Source organism: Nicotiana tomentosiformis, chromosome 4, assembly GCF_000390325.3.
Source record: "Nicotiana tomentosiformis chromosome 4, ASM39032v3, whole genome shotgun sequence".
Lineage (NCBI taxonomy): Eukaryota > Viridiplantae > Streptophyta > Magnoliopsida > Solanales > Solanaceae > Nicotiana > Nicotiana tomentosiformis.
In genome coordinates, this window is record NC_090815.1 from 58108497 (window position 1) to 58129408 (window position 20912).

Below are 20912 nucleotides of genomic sequence, written 5' to 3' on the forward strand. Positions count from 1 at the left end.
ATGGTTGCATTACTTGTTCTAGTTAAGACGACTAAAAACGATGGAACTATTGGTAATGAATTGGTATTGTGAACATGTACACCTTTTTGTCTAATTAATGAAAATATGTATTATCTTCATTCGTGGATGAGTTTGGGTAGAAGAAAATCTAACAGGCTTGCTCGGTCGGGTTCACTCGGTTGAGCGCCAGTCGCGCTCCTCGGTTTTGGGGCGTGACAGTCCCTATTTTTCCACTTATCGTATTTAGTTTCAGTTTATCATAGACAATATTTTTCGGACTTGTGATGTATAGATATTCATGTACTCATTGGCACCCCGATGTTGGGAATTTTCGCGTTGTATTTTGGGTTTCTATCTCGTTTATGAAATCTTTTATTGTTTAAACTGCTTAAATCCATTTTCTGTTAAAAGTGTTGGAATTATTTCGTAAATGTCGGCTTGCCTAGTACCACGATAGGCGCCATCACGACAAGTTAGGATTTTGGGTCTTGACACCAACTCCTCTCGAAAAGTCGATAAAGTCAACCATCGGGCCCACGTTCCCGGATTCCAAAATTTTTTGAATATAATCATTACCCATAACACCACGAACTCAAATACATAATTTATTCCTAATTCCATTTTCAAAACCGTGGTCAAAATAAAAAATTACCAAATTTCTAGGTTTCTTCAAAAATCCCACAATTACTATAATTTTTCATGTTTAAATCCATATAGAATCCATAAAATTAACTTACAACAAGTGGGAAATTACTTACCTTGTGTTGCATGATGAAAAACTCCTCAAAATAGCTCCACTAATTCGGCCATCCAAGTGGAAAATGAGAGATATGAGAGTTAAGTCTTGATTTTAAAGAACTCTTCTACACAGCCGAAATCTCGCACCTGCGGCCAAAATCCCGCACATGTGGCGTCGCTTTTGCGACCACTCCTTTGGTTTTGTGGAAAATCACCCAACACGAAGCCTCGCACTTGCGGAAATATTCTCCGCTTCTACGGCATCGCATGTGAGAGCTTCTTTCGCTCCTGCGCCTTTACCCGCTTCTGCGCCCAGCGTTTCGCTTCCGCACTTACGCAGATGCGGCGAAAGCTTCGCACCTGCGGCCCTTCCCCTGGCCGGATTTCTCTGCTTCTGCGATGACCTCCATCGCGCCTGCGTGTCCGCACCTGCGACCAAACCACCGCAGGTGCGATGACACCAGATTTCAGCAGTTTCCAGCATTTCCTCAAATCCAAATTTCAATCCGATTTCAATCCGCTTCAAACCCAAGGCCCCCGGGACCCCACCCAAACTTACCAACCAGTTCCATAACATAACACGGACCTGCTTGAGGCATCAAATCACACCAAACAACATTAAAATTGCGAATCGACTACCGAAACCTTTCTTTAAACTTTCAAACATTTAAACTTAGTTGAATGCGTCCGAACTATATCAAAACATTCCGGAATGACGCCAAACTTTGCGCGCAAGTCATAAATCACTATACGAACCTATTCCAAGGCTCGGAACCCCAAACGGACATCGATAACATCAAAATCTACTTCAAACCAAACTTATGAAATTCTAAAACTTTCAAAAATGGCAACTTTCTACAATAAGCGCCGAAATGCTTCCGCACCACCCAATACTAACCTGAACATACCCCGAAGTCCGAAATTATCATACATCCCGATTCCGAGGTTGTTTACTAAAAAGTCAAATCTTAGTCAATTCTTCCAACTTAAATCTTCCGAATTTAGAATTTTTCTTTCCAAATCAACTCTGAACTTCCCAAAATTCAATTCCGACCACACGTACAAGTCATAATACCTGAAGTGAAGTTACTTAATGTCTCTAACCGCCGGATGGCGTGCTAAAGCTCAAAACGACCGGTCGGGTCTTTACATTCTCCCCCACTTAAACATACGTTCTTCCTCGAACTTGCTAAGAACTGCTCCGGAGTTTCCCCAAAATCATTATTCAACACCTTGTGCAACTACCCGTACACCACAACCCAGTTGAGCACATTAGCTCGAGCCAGACTGAAGATTCTCCCTTTTTTTTAGTCAATAAGCCTTAGAACCAAATTCCAACCTTCGAATTTCTCTTCAAGACTTGATTCTAACATACGAACACCGTATCAGTCACTACACACTGTACCAAAACATATTCATGCACCCATGTTGACATCACATAATGCACCGCATAACTAATTTGCCCAAGGCAACCTCTTCCAAGCACAACAGCTGAAATTTCACTGACCCGAAGCCCATAGTATACCTCATAACACATATAAGCCCTATTCTAACTCTGGCGATACTGCCACGACGGAAAAGATGTATAAAAATTCATAACTACCTAACCAAATCAATAAATCATGGATTCTCTCCTCCTGACAGGAACCATTACCTCATTTTAAACCGAATAAGGATATTTGCTCTTTAATATACCCTTCATAACTCCGATCACACTGATCCCAGGATCAATAACCTCGTCTCACCCAGTACAATCTGCTTAGGAAATAAGCCATCTCAAACACTGCCAACAGCCTCATATGTTGCCATCAATACGCTAACAAGCTACAAACTCGAATGTGATACATAAGGAAAAATGAACTCTGGAAAAGAGCTACCCAGCCCGTGTAACGAATAAAATGATCGAAAAGAATCTACAAACCCCTCTCAGAGAATGAGAAGCAACATATACAAGAATAGATATAGGGGACCGTACTCAACATCTCACTGTTGCGGCGTGCAACCTGATCCACACATTATACTGTTGCAGCGTGCAACCTGATCCAAACAACATACCCGTGGCGGCGTACCACCCGATCGATACATAACAATAGATAAGGAAATACCCGTCAAGCCATAATGCTCATACCTACAAAATACCCGAATATCGACCACTAGCACGCCAATTGTAAAAATGCAACTCTGGGGAGACGGATAGCACCATACGCTATAAAACCCAAGCACAACTAAGGTGCGATAAATGACCTACATCTCGAGAGCCATCATGCTCATATAATACCACAAGCTACACTGGACCTTAACACATATGCGAATAATTAAGCCGTCTCGCAACAAACACGGCACAATAGAGTATAACATGGAATAGCTGGCGATGGGAATAACATCCAACGCCCGAAGACTCCTCCGTAAGCAACGTTATTCTGAATGAACACATCCGACTTGACGTAGAGCACGCATTCACATCAGACCCACCAACGGACCTCAAACCGATTCTGATCATACTATACTGGTCCAATAACCTTTCAAGGATCCACAATAACCTTTTCCATGACAAGAACAACCGTCAAATTCGGAACAAACTCACAAAGTCCACAGCCCAAGGATAGAACGCCTCTCAGGCATAAACTCTCAAGCACGGTTTAGGCAATTTTTGAGAGGGTTTTCGAAGGGATTCTTGAGTTAAGTCCCTTGTGCTCATTTTTGATCAATAATCTTGCTTTCCCATTGATTTTCCCATCTAGTTGGTATATATTTAAGGTGTAAATTGGGAGTTTGAGGTTAGGGATTTGGAGAGTTTGATTTGGGGATTTAGGTGACAATTTGGTGTCGGATTTTGATAAATTTGGTATGGTTAGACTCGTGGTTGAGTTGGGCTTTCGGGTTTTGTGACTTTTATCGAATTTCGAGACGTGGGCCCGGAGGTCGACTTATGAGCCGATTTTTTTATTTTGATTAATAGCTTAGCATTTTCTTATGGAGTTGATTCCTTTAGCCCTTATTGATTATATCACATTGTTTATGGCTAGATTCGAGGCCTTCGGAGGCCGTTTCATGAGACAAGGGTGTGTTGGAGTAGAGATTTGCTCGGATTGAAGAAAGTAACTGTTCTAAATTTGGTTCTGAGGGTACGAAACCCCATATTATGTATCATGCATTTGATTTTGAGGTGACGCACATGCTAGGTGACGGACGTGTGGGCGTGCACTGTTGGAATTGTGACTTGGTCAAATTCCGTGGAATCGGGTAGTAGTTTAATCTATTGTTATCTGTACATTCTCTATGTAGTAGAGAAATTGTACCACAAATCATGTTAGAAATCATGTTAATACTATGTGTTGGCACTGTACAGACCCACGGAGGTCATGTACATGTTGAATTATTTGTTAAATTGCTATTTTGTACTCAGTCATAGTTTTATTTGTTTATTATATCTCAGTCTCTATTGTTCCTTGTTGATACATTATATCATTTCTGTTGGGGCTGATTTTCATGATTACTGAGAGCCCGAGAGACTGGAGAGATTGATATCTGAGTGAGGCCGAGGGCCTGATTATGAGTTATTATACTATATCACGTGAGTTGTCCATACGGATCCAGATATTATACTATAGCACGTGAGTTGTCCGTGCGGATGCAGATAGTATACTATAGCACATGATTTGTCCATACAACACGTGAGTTGTCCATGCAGATTATAGTTCTTGGGCCGAAGGATCCCTTCCGGAGTCTGCACACACCCCCAGTGAGCGCAGGTACCTACTGAGTGCGAGTGCCGAGTGCTGAGTGAATGGGAAGGTTGAGTGACTGTGGCTCTGAGAGGATGCATTTGATTTCATTGTTGTTGCACTTAGCTGCCATGTATCAATGTCTTGAAATTTCTGAAAGATATTATACTCTGTTTCACTTAAACTTTTCATGGAATAACCGTTTGACCTAATTTATCGAACTTGAGAGCATGCCTACTTTCTTATGTTGAAATCACCGTAATTGAACTATAACTGTGAAACTCGTCACTACATTCAGTTCTTTATTTAGTCTTGTTACTTACTGCATTGGTTGTACTCACGCTACACCCTGCACCTTGTGTGCAGAGAGAGGTGCATTCAGTCACGGCGGTTGCTGAGTTGTGGAGTTCGGATTCTCGGAGACTATCTAGGTAGCTGCTTGGCATTTCGCAGACCTTGTTTCTCCCTCCCTATCTTTTCACTTATCGTATTTAGTTTCAGTTTATCATAGATAATATTTTCGGGACTTGTGATGTATAGATGCTCATGCACTCAGTGACACCCCGATGTTGGAAATTTTCGCATTGTATTTTGGGTTTCTATCTCGTTTATGAAATCTTTTATTGTTTAAACTGCTTAAATCCATTTTCTGTTAAAAGTGTTAGAGTTATTTCGTAAATTTCGGCTTACCTAGTACCACGATAGGCACCAACACGACAGGTTAGGTCTTTGGCTCGAGACACCAGCTCCGCTCGAAAAGTCGATAAAGTCAAACCTCGGGCCCACGTGCCCGGATTCCGAAATTTTTTGAAGATAATCATTACCCATAACACCACGAACTCAAATACATAATTTATTCCTAATTCCATTTTCAAAACCGTGGTCAAAATCCAAAATTATCAAATTTCTAGGTTTCTTCAAAAATCCCACAATTACTATAATTTTTCATGTTTAAATCCATATAGAATCCATGAAATTAACTTACAACAAGTGGGAAATTACTTACCTTGTGTTGCATGATGAAAACTTCCTCAAAATAGCTCCCCAAATTCGGCCATCCAAGTGGAAAATGAGAGAAATGAGAGCTAAGTCTCGATTTTAAAGAACCCTTCTGCCCAGCCGAAATCTCGCACCTGCGGCCAAAATGCCGCACCTGCGGCGTCGCTTTTGCGACCACTCCTCCGCTTCTGTGGAAAATCAGCCAACACGAAGCCTCGCACCTGCAGAAACATTCCTCGCTTCTGCGGCATCGCAGGTGCAAGCATCTTTCGCTCATGCGCCTTCACCCGCTTCTGCGCCCAGCATTTTGCTTCTGCGCTTGCGCAGATGCGGCCAAAGCTCCGCACCTGCGACCCTTCCCCTGGCCGGATTTCTCTGCTTCTGCGATGACCTCCATCGTGCCTGCGTGTTCGCACCTCCGACCAAACCACCGCAGGTGCGATGACACCAGAATTCAGCAGTTTCCAGCATTTCCTCAAATCCAAATTTCAATCCGATTTCAATCCGTTTCAAAACCCAAGGCCCCCGGGACCCCAACCAAACTTACCAACCAGTTCCATAGCACAACACGGACCTGCTTGAGGCATCAAATCACACTAAACAACATCAAAATTGCGAATCGATGACCGAAACCTTTCTTTAAACATTGAAACTTTTAAACTTCGACGAACGCGTCCGAACCATATCAAAATATTCCGGAATGATACCAAACTTTGCGCGCAAGTCATAATTCACTATACGAACCTATTCCAAGGCTCGGAACCCCAAACGGACATCGATAACATCAAAATCCACTTCAAACCAAACTTATGAAATTCTAAAACTTTCAAAAATGGAAACTTTCTACAATAAGCGCTGAAATGCTTCTGTACCACCCGATACTCAACCTGAACATACCCCCTGTCCGAAATTATCATACATCTCGAGTCCGAGGTTGTTTACTAAAAATTCAAATCTTCCGAATTTAGAATTTTTCTTTCCAAATCAACTATGAACTTCCCAAAAATCAATTCCGACCACACGTACAAGTCATAATACCTGAAGTGAAGCTACTTAAGGCCTCAAACCGCCGGATGACGCGCTAAAGCTCAAAACGACCGGTCGGGTCTTTATATTCTCCCCCACTTAAACATACGTTCGTTCTCGAACGTGCTAAGAACTGCTCCGGAGTTTCCCCAAAATCATTATTCAACACCTTGCGCAACTACCCGTACACCACAACCCAGTTGAGCACATTAGCTCAAGCCAAACTGAAGATTCTCCCTTTTTTTTAGTCAATAAGCCGTAGAACCAAATTCCAACCTCCGAATTTCTCTACAAGACCTGATTCTAACATATGAACACTGTATCGGTCACTACACACTGTACCAAAACATGATCATGCACCCATGTTGACATCACACAATGCGCCGCATAACTCATTTGCCCAAGGCAACCTCCCCCAAGCACAACAGCTAAAATTTCACTAACCCGAAGCCCATAGTATACCTCATAACACATATAAGCCCTGTTCCAACTCTGGCGATACTGCCACAACGGAAAAGATGTGTAGAAACTCATAACAACCTAACCAAATAAATAAATCATGGAGTCTCTCCTCCTGACAGGAACCATTACCTCATTCTTAACCGAATAACGATATTTGCTCTTTAATATACACTTCATAACTCCGATCATACTGATTCCAGGTTCAATAACCTCGTCTCACCCAGTACAAGCTGCTTAGGAAATAAGCCATCTCATACACTGCCAAAAACCTCATATGACGCCATCAATACACCAACAAGCTACAAACTCGAATGTGATACATAAGGAAAAACGAACTCTGGAAAAGAGCTACCCAGCCTGCGTAACGAATAAAATGATCGAAAAGATGCTACGGACCCCGCTCAAAGAATGAGAAGCAACATACACAAGAATAGATATAGGGGACCGTACTCAACATCTCACTGTTGCGGCGTGCAACCCGATCCACACATTATACCGTTGCGGCGTGCAACCCGATCCAAACAACATACCCGTGGCGGCGTACCACCCGATCCACACATAACAATAGATAAGGAAATACCCGTCAAGCCATAATGCTCATACCTACGAAATTCCTGAATATTGACCACAAGCACGCCAATTGCGAAAATACAACCCCGGGGAGACGGATAACGCCATATGCTATAAAACCCAAGCACAACTAAGGTACGAAAAATGACCTGCATCTCGAGAGCCATCCTGCTCATATAATACCACAAGCTACACTGGACCTTAACACATGAGCAAATAATCAAGCCGTCTCGCAACCCACACGGCATAATAGAGTATAACATGGAATAGCTGGCGATGGGAATAACATCCAATGCCCGAAGACTCCTCCGTAAGCAACGCTATTCTGAATGAACACATCCGACTTAACGTAGAGCACGCATTCACATCAGACCCACCAACGGACCTCAAACCGATTCTGATCATACCATACTGGGCCAATAACCTTTCAAGGATCCACAATAACCTTTTCCATGACAAGAACAACCGTCAAATCTGGAACAAACTCACACAGTCCACAACCCATGGAATATAACGCCTCTCAGGCATAAACTCTCACATTTGCGATATTACTATAATCTCCATACTTGGTTTTAATATTTCACAATCAAATGACTAACATGCCACACTTATACAATCTTCTCGTGGGGCACGCTCCCACGACCTTCCACACCAGGTAGCAAAATATGCACATCCATACCACCAACCGAACTAATTCTGTAGGGCAAATCACAATCTGCAAATCAATACACAATGCCTCTTCCACAAAACACCATTCTCAGGCGACACAAAGATAACACCAGCTTACTCTAAACATTTGAATTCTTCCTTGCTCATCCGAGCTCGTGAAATTCTTATCAACACCGAACTGCAACCTTGATCCTCATCTTTCAATTCCTATGCCGCTCAATGCAAGTATTATGCCGCTATACGAGAGTACAAGAATTCATCATAACCCCTAAACTACTAGTAGAATAAACACTTCATTGGCTAGAAACCTTTCACTTAACTCATTTCAGAAGAACCAATGCAACACGCAACTGAATTCCCAAACCGCAAAAAATACAAACCTCAAGTCATGATCTAAACCGCCATAACCCTTCCGGAATCCATTTACACAACAAGGCCATTTGAATCAAATACTTCCCAAATCAATCAATTTATGGTGGCTGTCAAGCCCTCACGTACAACCGCAAACCACATGTGTAACTTCACACGCTGAAAGAACTGATCATTGCCAAAATCATGCTGATTCAACCATTTCTAACAGACCCAACTCCTTCCAATTTACTCTCGACTTGCCTTAGAAATAATAATAACTTCATTCGAAAACATAACGAATTAAATCTGCACTCATCCCAAGTGACCCGAATCACGAAACCGCCTCGTCTCAATACCCATGAACCATCTCATACCCTTCTCAAGCGCACAATAACATCTCCAACTGGCACACCCATTCTGCAAGATCTTCTGTGAATCCGAAGCTATTTCTCCCTTTCCTCTAATACTGTACTGCAAACCCGAAAATAAAATAGAATACTCTAAGCTCCTTTCATAATCCACTACAAAACTCGATCCTTAACCACACCACGGACCCGAAGTCCTTAGGCACTGCACTCTAATTCTTGAACCCACTCGGACCATTGTTGAGAGTTACCTACTCTGACCTGGTCCCGAATGTAACCAAACTCCAATGCTCTGCTAGCACATGAACACCCTATCAAAGAAACAACCGACTGAATTCTTTTCCTTGTACATTACATCCACAAGAAGCATAAACTCTGAGTCTTCCCAAAACCTACACCTGAATCGATAAGGCAAAGTATAGCACACATTCATCAAGTTCCTTGCTCGAATTACCCCTGATATTTTCTTTTCTTAGTCATAAATAATCCACCAATGTATCGATAACCAAAAACCGCACAAGCAGACAACCACGCAATCCAATCGTAGACGGTGGGCTCCCCAACTTAGCTTTAAGCTACAATCATATAATGTAGAGCCCACAACGATTCCTCCTTCTCAATTACCATGATCTCGCACCGTTAACCCGCCAAATTTCTCGAAGTCTTTTGTTAAGATTTTCATGAAACATTCTGAATTATTAGCCACGATCGCATATTCGACCTTCTGTTGGGTAGTAAGGTAGAACTCTTCGTAGAAACCTCATCAAAATCACGCAACCACTAACTTGTTCACAGGAAATAACCCACCTGTGGTATTCCATGCCGACATCTTCCAACGATGTTGCACCAGGTACAACTACCGCGAGTTCAGTTAACCCTCATGAGCCCATGCTCGTCCACCAGCTATACAAGTCTGTTCCTTCCCCATTGACATCAACTAAATTTCCAACAATACCTTCCAAACTCAAAGTCATGTTGCATCCAAAACGATAATCAAATCTTCACACCCCTCTTCATTTCAAGCAAACTTCTTTCTGCTATATTCAATCTTCCTCCGTACAGTAACCACCATTCCAAATATAATACGTGGACCTAGTCACTTCTCACCATGCCTCCCAAATTGCTCTAAATGTCCTCAAGGTACGTGGCTATCCTACCACAGAATCCATATGCTACTCTGCTACTCCCACTTCGGTCAAACCATCTCCTTTAAGCAACTTCTCGACCTCCGCTTTTCATACTTGGCCTGCTAGTAATTCAACCAACCCCAAACACCTCCTGCCATATTTTTCCTCATACTTCGCTACCCAAATGTTGCCGCAAATCAAATCTATACCTATAGCATCGGAACTAATGAATTGCTACCAATTCGGAAACCTCCTAGAAGATCATCTTTCTCGAGCCATCAACATTAGAAATACCAATTCGATTCTGAACCGCTACACACCACTATCTCTGACAACCACTCCTCAGGCACCATTTCACAACACCCTGCCCCGAAGTCAAAATCAAAGAAGACCATAACACCGGGGAGCCCCAATGCGTTCGAACAAGGACGATGACACCATATCACAAATGAGAATTCCACCATGCTAAAAAATATCAAGTCTTGTTACTTCATTAACAAAACCTGGACATCTATAGTCCGATTTCCTTTCCTCCGCTGGAATTAAATGTTGAACCCCTAAATTATGCAATTAGAAATCCTCCCTTCAAGCCCTTCACTGCCTCAACATATAAACGAGCACCCCACTATTACATCAATAATGTGCGACAATGACGCATAAAGATCATATCAATCTGTGCATAGCCTCAAAACTATCGGAAATACAGCTACTGAGCTGAAATGACAAAACATCCTTCCGCAAAGCGACGATAATAGCCTCCCGAACATGCAGGGAAAAATATCCTGCACCACATCTGTAGTACCACTACAACTCCTCGATGCCCAATTGATAACCAACACTTCACATCGCATAAAATTGAGTATGAAGGAAATAAAGGCACAAGCCTCAAAGGAATTATATCACACGAAGAGTAATCAAGAAGGGAAGTGCTTCTAACAGCCCTGTAGTCTCTCGAAGATAAGTATAAATATCTTCGTACTGACCCCCAAGACTCTACTAGACTTGCTCATGACCCGTGAGACCTAAGCGAACCTAACGCTCTGATACCAAGTTGTCACGATCCTAAATCCATTAAAAGCCATGATGGCGCCTAACACCACCGTCAGGCAAGCCAACGGTGATTGATCAACTTGTTTACTCATTTTATTACTTTGAAATCATAATTTCCATTAATTAAATAGTATAAAATAGAATTTACAGGGTAAAATGATGATAATATTTACATGAACTACAATGATGAACAAACAATAGGAACCCCCAAAATCCGGTGTCACAAGTGCATGAGCATCGACTAGGAAATATACTAAAATACAACATCTGTCTGGAATACAAATTAGATAGGAGAATATAAATAACAGTGATGGAGACTCTGTAGGCTGCGGATCGTAACATGGAATACAGCTCACGGTAAAGTCCCCGCAATAGCCGCGCCTTTGCGCCCAAAAGACCATCAGACATATATGTACCTGTACAATAAGTGCAGTAAGTGCAGCATGAGTACGTAAATCAACGCGTACCCAATAAGTATCTAGCCTAACCCCGAAGAAGTAGTGACGAGGAGTCGACATCGACACTTACTAGTGGTCCAATAAATCATGTACAGTAAGAAGTAAACAAATGCGAGGCATAGTAAGTAAACGGAATAAACAAGTATAAATACGTGGTACAATCCTCCTCTCGATAATAAACTCAAGCTCTCAATTAGCAGTTACCTCCTCAACCGGAGCATATATATATATATATATATATATATATATATATATATATATATATATATATATATATATATATATATATATATATAATGGACCTCACCAGATAGGCCGTGACAATTTAAATCAGGAAAACTCACAGATGTACTGGCTTCTTGTCAAATATTACGCACGATTCCATAAGAGTATTTTATAGAAATACCGAGGTGTACGGCTCGATTCCATCATACTGTATGCACTGCCGAGGGTCGAACAACACGAACCATAGATATATCTATTATATTGCCGAGGCAAATGGACCGCTCCCATGAGAGTGTGATACATAATCCTGCCGAGGCGATTGGCTCGATCCCTTTAGAATAAGGAGCTTTAACGGGTTCTTGACCCCACTCACAAATAAACATGTGAGATATAAATTTTAAGGAAAACATTTTGAGGAAAACATATAGCACGGGAGAAATTCATAAGAGGCGTACAATTATTCCGCGGGTAATCATTATGCCTGTCAAATCTCTACAATAGCAAGTCTATCACCCTACACAAGTCTAGTCTCAAGTCGTAACGTAAAATAAAGAAATTTAATAGGCAAGGGATAACTCAAATAGTACAATTATAGCATGGCGGGAACCTAAGTTTACTTGGACATAGCATGAATCTAGCTACGTACGGACTCTCGTCACCTCGTGCGTATGTTGCCTCCGCAACAAGTAGCACATATCAAATACATCACTTAGAGATAGTTTTCCCCCTTACAGAGTTAAACAAGAGACTTACCTCGCTCTGAAGTTCCATAGCCGACTCCAACGCCACTCTAACACCTCAAACCGATGCACGTCTCTCCAAAACTAGTCAAACAATGTGCAATTCCGTAAATATATACTTTATTACCCATAATTAATCAATTTATAACAATTCCCAACTGTAACAACCCGACCGGTTATTTTGAGAGTTGTAGCCTCGTTCCCCCCATTTACTGCTCATTTTGTATTTTATAACTGTTATGTGACTTGTCGGGATAGTCGGTTCGGGTCCGGTGAGATTTCAGAATGAAATGAGACACTTAGTCTCAAGGTTGAAAGCATAAGTTGAAATGATTAACCGGATGTTGATCTTTGAATAAACAACTCTGGAAGGAAGTTTTAATGGTTTTGTTAGCTCCATTAGGTGATTTTGGACTTAGGAGCATGTCCGTATTGTGATTTGGAGGTCCGTAGTGGAATTAGGCTTGAAATGGCAAAAGTTGGAATTTTTGGAAAGTTCGACTGGGAGTGGACTTTTTAATATCGGGGTCGGATTCCTATTTCGGAAGTTGGAGTAGGTCCGTGGTGTCATTTGAGACTTATGTGCAAAATTTGGGGTCAATTAGATGTGATTTGATAGGTTTCGGCATCGTTTATAGAAGTTAGAAATTGGAAGTTCAAAGTTCATTAGGCTTGAATCTATGTGCGATTCATGTTTTGATGTTGTTAGGGCTTGACTAAGTTCGTATCGTGTTTTAAGGCTTGTTAGTATGTTCGGTTGAGGTCCCGGGGGCCTCGAGTTGATTTCGGATGGTTATCGGATCAATTTGAAGTTGGAGGGAATACTGAAACTAACCAGCTTCTGGTGTAATCGCACCTGCAGAGTGGGGATCACAGGTGCGTTCTCGCAGAAGCGAGAAGGGAGCCGCAAAAGCAGCCAGGGAGGAAGTGAGCAGAGGTTGCAAGTGCGAGGTTATTTTCGCACCTGCGTGGTCGCAGATGCGCCGTAGAGGGCGCAGAAGCGGAGGGCTCGCAGGTGCGACGGGGAATTCCGCACCTGTGGTTGCACAAATGCGAGGCAAGGACCGCAGAAGCGGAGGCCCAGCTCCAGTGGTTCACTACAGAAGCTGAATTTTGGTCGCTTCTGCGACACCGCAGATGCGGTTAAGTGTCCGCAGAAGCGGAAAGGCTGGACAGAAAGTTAAATACAAGGGTTCGCGATTTTGGCTTCATTTCAAACATTTCAAGCACGGTTTAGGCGATTTTTGAGAGGGTTTTCGACGGGATTCTTGAGGTAAGTCCCTTGTGCTCATTTTTGATCAATAAGCGTGCTTCCCCATTGATTTTCCCACCTAGTTGGTGTATATTTAAGGTGTAAATTGGGAGTTTGAGGTTTGGAATTTAGAGTGTTTGATTTGGGGATTTGGGTGACGATTTGGTGTCAGATTTTGATAAATTGTTATGGTTAGACTCGTGTTGAGTGGGCTTTTAGTTTTTGTGACTTTTATCGAATTAAGAGACGTGGGCCCGGGGGCCGGCTTTTGAGCTGATTTTTGATTTTGATTAATAGCTTAGCATTTTCTTATGGAGTTGATTCCTTTAGCCCGTATTGATTATATCACATTGTTTATGGATAGATTCGAGGCATTCAAAGGCCGTTTTGTGAGGCAAGGGTGTGTTGGAGTTGAGATTTGCTCAGATTGAGGAAAGCAACAGTTCTAAATTTGATTCTGAGGGTATGAAACCCCGTATTACGTGTCATGCATTTGGTTTTGAGGTGACGCACATGCTAGGTGACGGGCGTATGGGCATGCACCGTGGGAATTGTGACTTGGTTAAATTCCGTGGAATCGTGTAGTTGTTTAATCTTTTGTTATCTATACATTCTCTATGTAGTAGAGAAATTAAACCACAAATCATGTTAGAAATCATGTTTAGACTATGTGTTGGCACTGTAGGGACCCACATAGGTCGTGTACATGTTGAATTATTTACTAAATTGCTATTTTGTACTCAGTCATAGATTTACTCGTTTATTATATCTCAGTCTCTATTGTTCCTTATTGATACATTATATCATTTCTGTTGGGGCTGAATTTCATGATTACTGAGAGCCCGAGAGACTGGAGAGATTGATGACCAGGTGAGGCCGAGGGCCTGATTATGAGTTATTATACTATAGCAGATGAGTTGTCCGTGTGGATCCAGATTTTATACTATAGCACGTGAGTTGTCCATGCAAAACGTGAGTTGTCCGTGCAGATTCAGATATTATACTATAGCACGCGAGTTGTCCGTGCAGATTATAGTGCTTGGGCTGAAGGAGCCCCTCCGGAGTCTGCACACACCCCTAGTGAGCGCAGGTACCTACTGAGTGCGAGTGCCGAGTGCTGAGTGAATGGGAAGGCTGAGTGACTGTGGCCCTGAGAGGATGCATTTGATTTCATTATTGTTGCACTTAGCTTCCATGTATCACTGTCTTGAAATTTCTGAAAGATATAACACTCTGTTTCACTTAAACTTGTCATGGAATAACTGTTTGACGTAATTTATCAAACTTGATAGCATGCCTACTTTCTTATGTTGAAATCACTGTAATTAAACTATAACTGTGAAGCTCGTCACTACTTTCAGTTCTTTATTTTGTCTTTTTACTTACTGAGTTGGTTGTACTCATGCTACACCCTGCACCTTGTGTGCACACCCAGGTGCATCCGGTCACAGCGGTTGCTGAGTTGTGGAGTTCGGATTCTCGGAGACTATCGAGGTAGCTACTTGGCGTTTCACAGACCTTGTTTCTCCTTTCTTATCTTTCCACTTATCATATTTAGTTTCAGTTTATCATAGACAATATATCTGGACTTGTGATGTATAGATGCTCATGTACTCAGTAACATTTGATATTGGGAATATCCGCATTGTATTTTGGGTTTCTATCCTGTTTATGAAATCTTTTATTGTTTAAACTGGTTAAATCCATTTTTTGTTAAAAGTGTTGGAGTTATTTCGTAAATGTTGGCTTGCCTAGTACCACGAAAGGCGCCATCACGAAAGATTAAGATTTTGGGTCGTGACAAGTTGGTATCAGAGCCTAAGTTACATAGGTCTCACGAGTCATGAGCAGGTTTAGTAGAGTCTTGTGGATAGGTACGAAGACGTCTGTACTTATCTTCTAGAGGCTATCGAACCCTTAGGAAATTTTATATTCTTGTATTCATATCGTGCAGATTTGTTGGTTCCGGTAACTAAACTTCTGTATTCTATTCTCTCACAGTTGGAGAGGACACGTGCTACCAGACAGTATGGATAACCACCAGCACCACCAGCTAGGGCCATGAGACGCCGAGGTCGCGGTAGGGGCCGCGGTAGCACCTGTAGATCCACCAGTTGCTCTAGCTCAGGAGCAGGTTCCAGATGTAGTTAAGCCAGTAGTGCCAACTCAGGCACCAGCGGTGCCCATTGTGATTCCAGGCCTTCAGGAGGCTTTGGCCCACATATTGACGGTTTGCACTGGCCTTGCTCAGGTGGTATCGGCTCAGGCCACGTCAGCCACTTCTCAGGCCGGGGGAGGTACTCATACCCTCATTGCCCGTACTCCAGAGCAGGCGATTCAGGGACTTCAGACACCGGAGGTACAACCAGCCTAGCCGGTTGCAGCTGCTCAGGCCTAGGTCCCGATGGTCCCTGTTATGGCTGATGATAAGCAGAGGAGACTTGAGATATTTGGGGGGCTTCGGCCTCCATCATTTAGTGATGCTGAGTCGGAGGATGCCCAGGGCTTCTTGGACAAGTGCCAGCGTATGCTTCATACAACAGTGGGGTCTCATTCACTACTTTTTGATTTTCTGGGGCTGTCTTCAGATGGTGGGAGGCTTATGAGAGGCGCAGGCCGTTTGGTGCAACACCACTTACATGGCAGGAGTACTCTGTTTTCTTCTTGGAGAAGTTCGTGCTGCAGTCTCGTAGGGAGGAGCTACGTAGACAGTTTTAGCTTCGGCAGGATCTCATGTCTGTGACCCTGTACGAGATGAGATTTTCTGAGTTAGCTCGCCACACAGTTTGGTCGGTTCCCACTGATAAGGAGAGGATCATGATGTTCATTGATGACCTCACACATCAGCTGCGGTTGCTTATGACTAGGGAGAGGGTATCTGGTGCCACTTTTGACGAAGTGGTTGACATTGCTCGGCAGATAGAGATGGTCCGTAGCCAGGAGCGTGATGAGAGAGAGGACAAGAGGCCTCAAGGTTCGGGCGGTTTTGATGGTGTGCCTTCTGGGGGGCAGTCCTGCCACAGCAGGGGTCATCCTTATAAGCCCGCTCAGACGACTCGTCCAGCTCATTGTGGTGCATCAGCTAGCCACGGTTCTTACAGTGCTCACTATGTTCTTACCATGCCTCGTCCGCTCAAGTTTCTACAGGTAGTTCCTCAGGTTATCAGGAGCAGCAATTCCTTTAGAGGTGGGGTTGTTTCGAGTGCGGAGACTTTGGTCATATCAAGAGGGATTGCCCTAGGTTGTTGAGTGGGGCTCCACAACAGAGTTCTCAGCCGATGGCACCAGCACCAGCAGTTACACCACCCACTCAGCCAACTAGGGTTGGGGCTCAGTCTACTAGGGGTCTCCCTAGAGGGGGAGGCTGATCAAGTGGCAGTCAGGCCCGATTCTATGCTATCCTTGCCAGACCAGATGCTGTTGCCTCTGATGCAGTGATCACAGGTATTGTCTTAGTATGCCACATGGATGCCTCTGCATTATTTGACCCTCGGAAGGGTTGTTTATCTTATTTGGCCTTTGTGAGGGTTGTTGGTGCTGATTCTCCTGCTATTGATTCTAATCCGATGGTGCGGGATTTTCCGGATATGTTTCCTATAGACCTGTCGGGCATGCCGCCCGACACGGATATAGACTTCGGTATTGACTTGGTACCGGGCACCCAGCCCATTTCTATTCCACCATATCATATGGCACTTGCTGAGTTCAAGGAATTGAAGGAGCAGCTTCAGGAACTCCTTGATAAGGGGTTTATTAGGCCTAGTGTTTTGCCTTGGGGTGCACCGGTCCTGTTTGTGAAGAAAAAGGATAGTACCATGCAGATGTGCATTGATTATAGGCAGTTGAACAAAGTTACAATCAAGAGCAAGTATCGTTTGCCACGCATTGATGATCTATTTGACCAGCTTCAGGGAGCGAGGGTGTTCTCTAAGATTGACTTGAGGTCTGGGTATCGCTAGTTGAAGATTCGAGACTCGGATATTCTAAAGACAACATTCAGGACCCGTTATGGTCGTTATGAGTTCCTTGTGATGTCTTTTGGGCTGACCAGCATCCCAGCAACATTCATGCACCTGATGAACAACGCATTTCAGCCTTATCTTGACTCCTAGTCATAGTGTTCGTTGATGATATCCTAGTGTACTCTCGTAGCCAGAAGGAGCATGCCCAGCATTTGAGGATTGTGTTGCAGCGGTTGAGGGAGGAGAAGCTTTATGCTAAGTTCTCCAAATGTGAGTTTTGGCTTAGTTTAGTGGCATTCTTGAGGGGATTCAGGTTGGTCCGAGGAAGATAAAGGCAGTTCAGAGTTGGCCAAGACCGTCCTCAGCTACGGAGATTCGGAACTTTCTCGGCTTGGCCGGTTATTATCGTCGCTTCGTGGAGTTGTTTCTCATCTATTGAATCACCTTTGACCAAATTGACCCAGAAGGGAGCTATTTTCAGATGGTCGGATGAGTGTGAAGAGAGCTTTCAGAAGCTCAAGACTGCCTTGACCACCGCTCCAGTTCTAGTTCTACCTTCAGCTTCTGGTTCTTATATAGTATATAGTGATGCTTCTCGAATTGGTATTGGGTGTGTCTTGATGCAGGGAGGTAGAGTGATTGCATATGCTTCACGTCAGTTAAAGCCTCATGAGAAGAACTACCTTGTCCATGATTTGGAGTTAGCTGCCATCGTTCATGCATTGAATATTTGGAGGCGTTATCTCTACGGTGTGTCTTGTGAGGTGTTTACAGATCATTGGAGTCTCCAGCATCTGTTCAAATAGAAGTATCTAAATTTGAGGCAACGGAGATGGTTGGAGTTGCTAAAGAACTATGATATCACTATTCTGTATCATCCCGAGAAGGCCAATGTGGTGGCCGATGCCTTGAGTAGAAAGGCAGTAAGTATGGGTAGCCTTGCATTCATTCCTGTTGGTGAGAGATCACATACAGTTGATGTTCAGGCCTTGGCCAACCAGTTTGGGCAATTAGATATCTCGGAGCCCAGTCGGGTTTTAGCTTGTGTGGTTTCTTGGTCTTCTTTATATGATCGCATCATAGAGCGCCAGTATAATGACCCTCATTTGCTTGTCCTTAAGGATACAATTCAGCACGGTGATGCCAGAGATGTTACTATTGGGGATGATAGAGTATTGAGGATGCAAGGTCGGATTTGTGTGCCTAACGTAGATGGGCTCGTGAGTTGATTCTTGAGGAAGCCCACAGTTCGCAGTATTCCATTCATCTGGGTGCCGCGAAGATGTATCAGGACTTGAGGCAGCATTATCGGTGGAGAAGAATAAAGAAGGTTATAGTGGGGTTTGTAGCTCGGTGCCTCAACTGTCAGTAGGTGAAGTATGAGAATCAGAGACCTGGCGGATTGCTTCAGAGGTTAGAGATTCTAGAGTGGAAATTGCAGCGGATCACCATGGATTTTGTAGTTGGGCTCCCACGGACTCCGAGGAAGTTCGATGCTATTTGGGTGATTGTGGATCGACTGACTAAGTCCGCGCACTTCATTCCAGTTGGGACTACTTATTCTTCAGAGCGTTTGGCTGAGATATACATCCGAGATATTGTTCGCCTCCACGACGTGCTAGTGTCCATCATTTCAGATCGGGGCACGCAGTTCACATCGCAGTTTTGGAGAGCCGTGCAATGAGAGTTTGGTACCGAGGTTGAGTTGAGCACAATTTTCACCCTCAGACGGACGGATAGTTCGAGCGCACTATTTATATATTGGAGGATATGCTACGTGCTTGTGTCATTGATTTTGGAGTTCTTGGGATCAGTTTCTGCCACTCGCAGAATTTGCCTACAGTAACAGCTACCGATCGAGCATTTAGATGGCTCCGTATGAGGCTTTGTATGGGAGACGGTGTAGATCTCTGGTGGGTTGGTTTGAGCCTGGTGAGGCTAGGATTTTGGGTACTGACTTGGTCCAGGATGCTTTGGACAAGGATTAGATGATTCGGGAGCGGCTTCGCACGACGCAGTCTAGACAGAAGAGTTATACCGACAGGAAGGTCCATGATGTTGCTTACATGGTTGGGGAGAAGGTACTGCTCAAGGTTTCACCCATGAAGGGTGTTATGAGGTTCGGGAAGAAGGGGAAGTTGAGCCCTCAGTATATTGGACCATTTGTGGTACTTCAGAGGATTGGGGAGGTGGCTTACAAGCTTGCCTTGCCACCTAGTTTGTCGAGTGTGCATCCAGTATTTCATGTTTCTATGCTTCGGAAGTATGTCGGCGATCCGTCTCATGTTTTGGATTTCAGCACGGTTTAGTTGGATGGTGATTTGACTTATGATGTGGAGCCGGTCGCTATTTTAGATCGGCATGTTCGAAAGTTGCGGTCAAAGGACATAGCTTCAGTGAAGGTGCAGTAGAGAGGTTAGCCAGTTGAGGAGGCTACTTGGGAGACCGAGCGGGAGATGTGGAGCAGATATCCACAGCTATTTGAGACTCCAGGTACGTTTCTAGACCCGTTCGAGGACAAACGCTTATTTAAAAGGGGGATGATATAACCACTCGGCCGGTCGTTTTGAGAGTTGTAGCCCTGTTCCCCCCATTTACTGCTCATTTCGTACTTTATAGCTATTATGTGACTTGTCGGGGTAGTCGGTTTGAGTCCAGTGAGATTTCAGAATGAAAAGAGACACTTAGTCTCAAGGTTGAAAGCTTAAGTTAAAATGATTGACCGGATGTTGATCTTTAAGTAAACGACTCCGGAATAGAGTTTTGATGGTTCCGTTAGCTCTGTTTGGTGATTTTGGACTTAGGAGCATGTCCAGATTGTGATTTGGAGGTCCGTAGTGGAATTAGGCTTGAAATGACGAAAGTTGAAATTTTTGGAAAGTTCAACCGGGAGTGGACTTTTTGGTATCGGGGTTGGATTCCGATTCCGAAAGTTGGAGTAGGTCCGTGGTGTCATTTGTGACTTGTGTGCAAAATTTGGGGTTAATCGGATGTGATTTGATAGGTTTCGGCATCATTTATAGAAATTAGAAGTTCAAAGTTCATTAGGCTTGAATCTATGTGTGATTCGTGTTTTGATATTATTCGAGGTGATTTAAGGGCTTGACTAAGTTTGTATCGTGTTTTAAGGCTCGTTAATATGTTTGGTTGAGATCCCGGGGGCCTCAAGTTGATTTTGGATGGTTGTCGAATT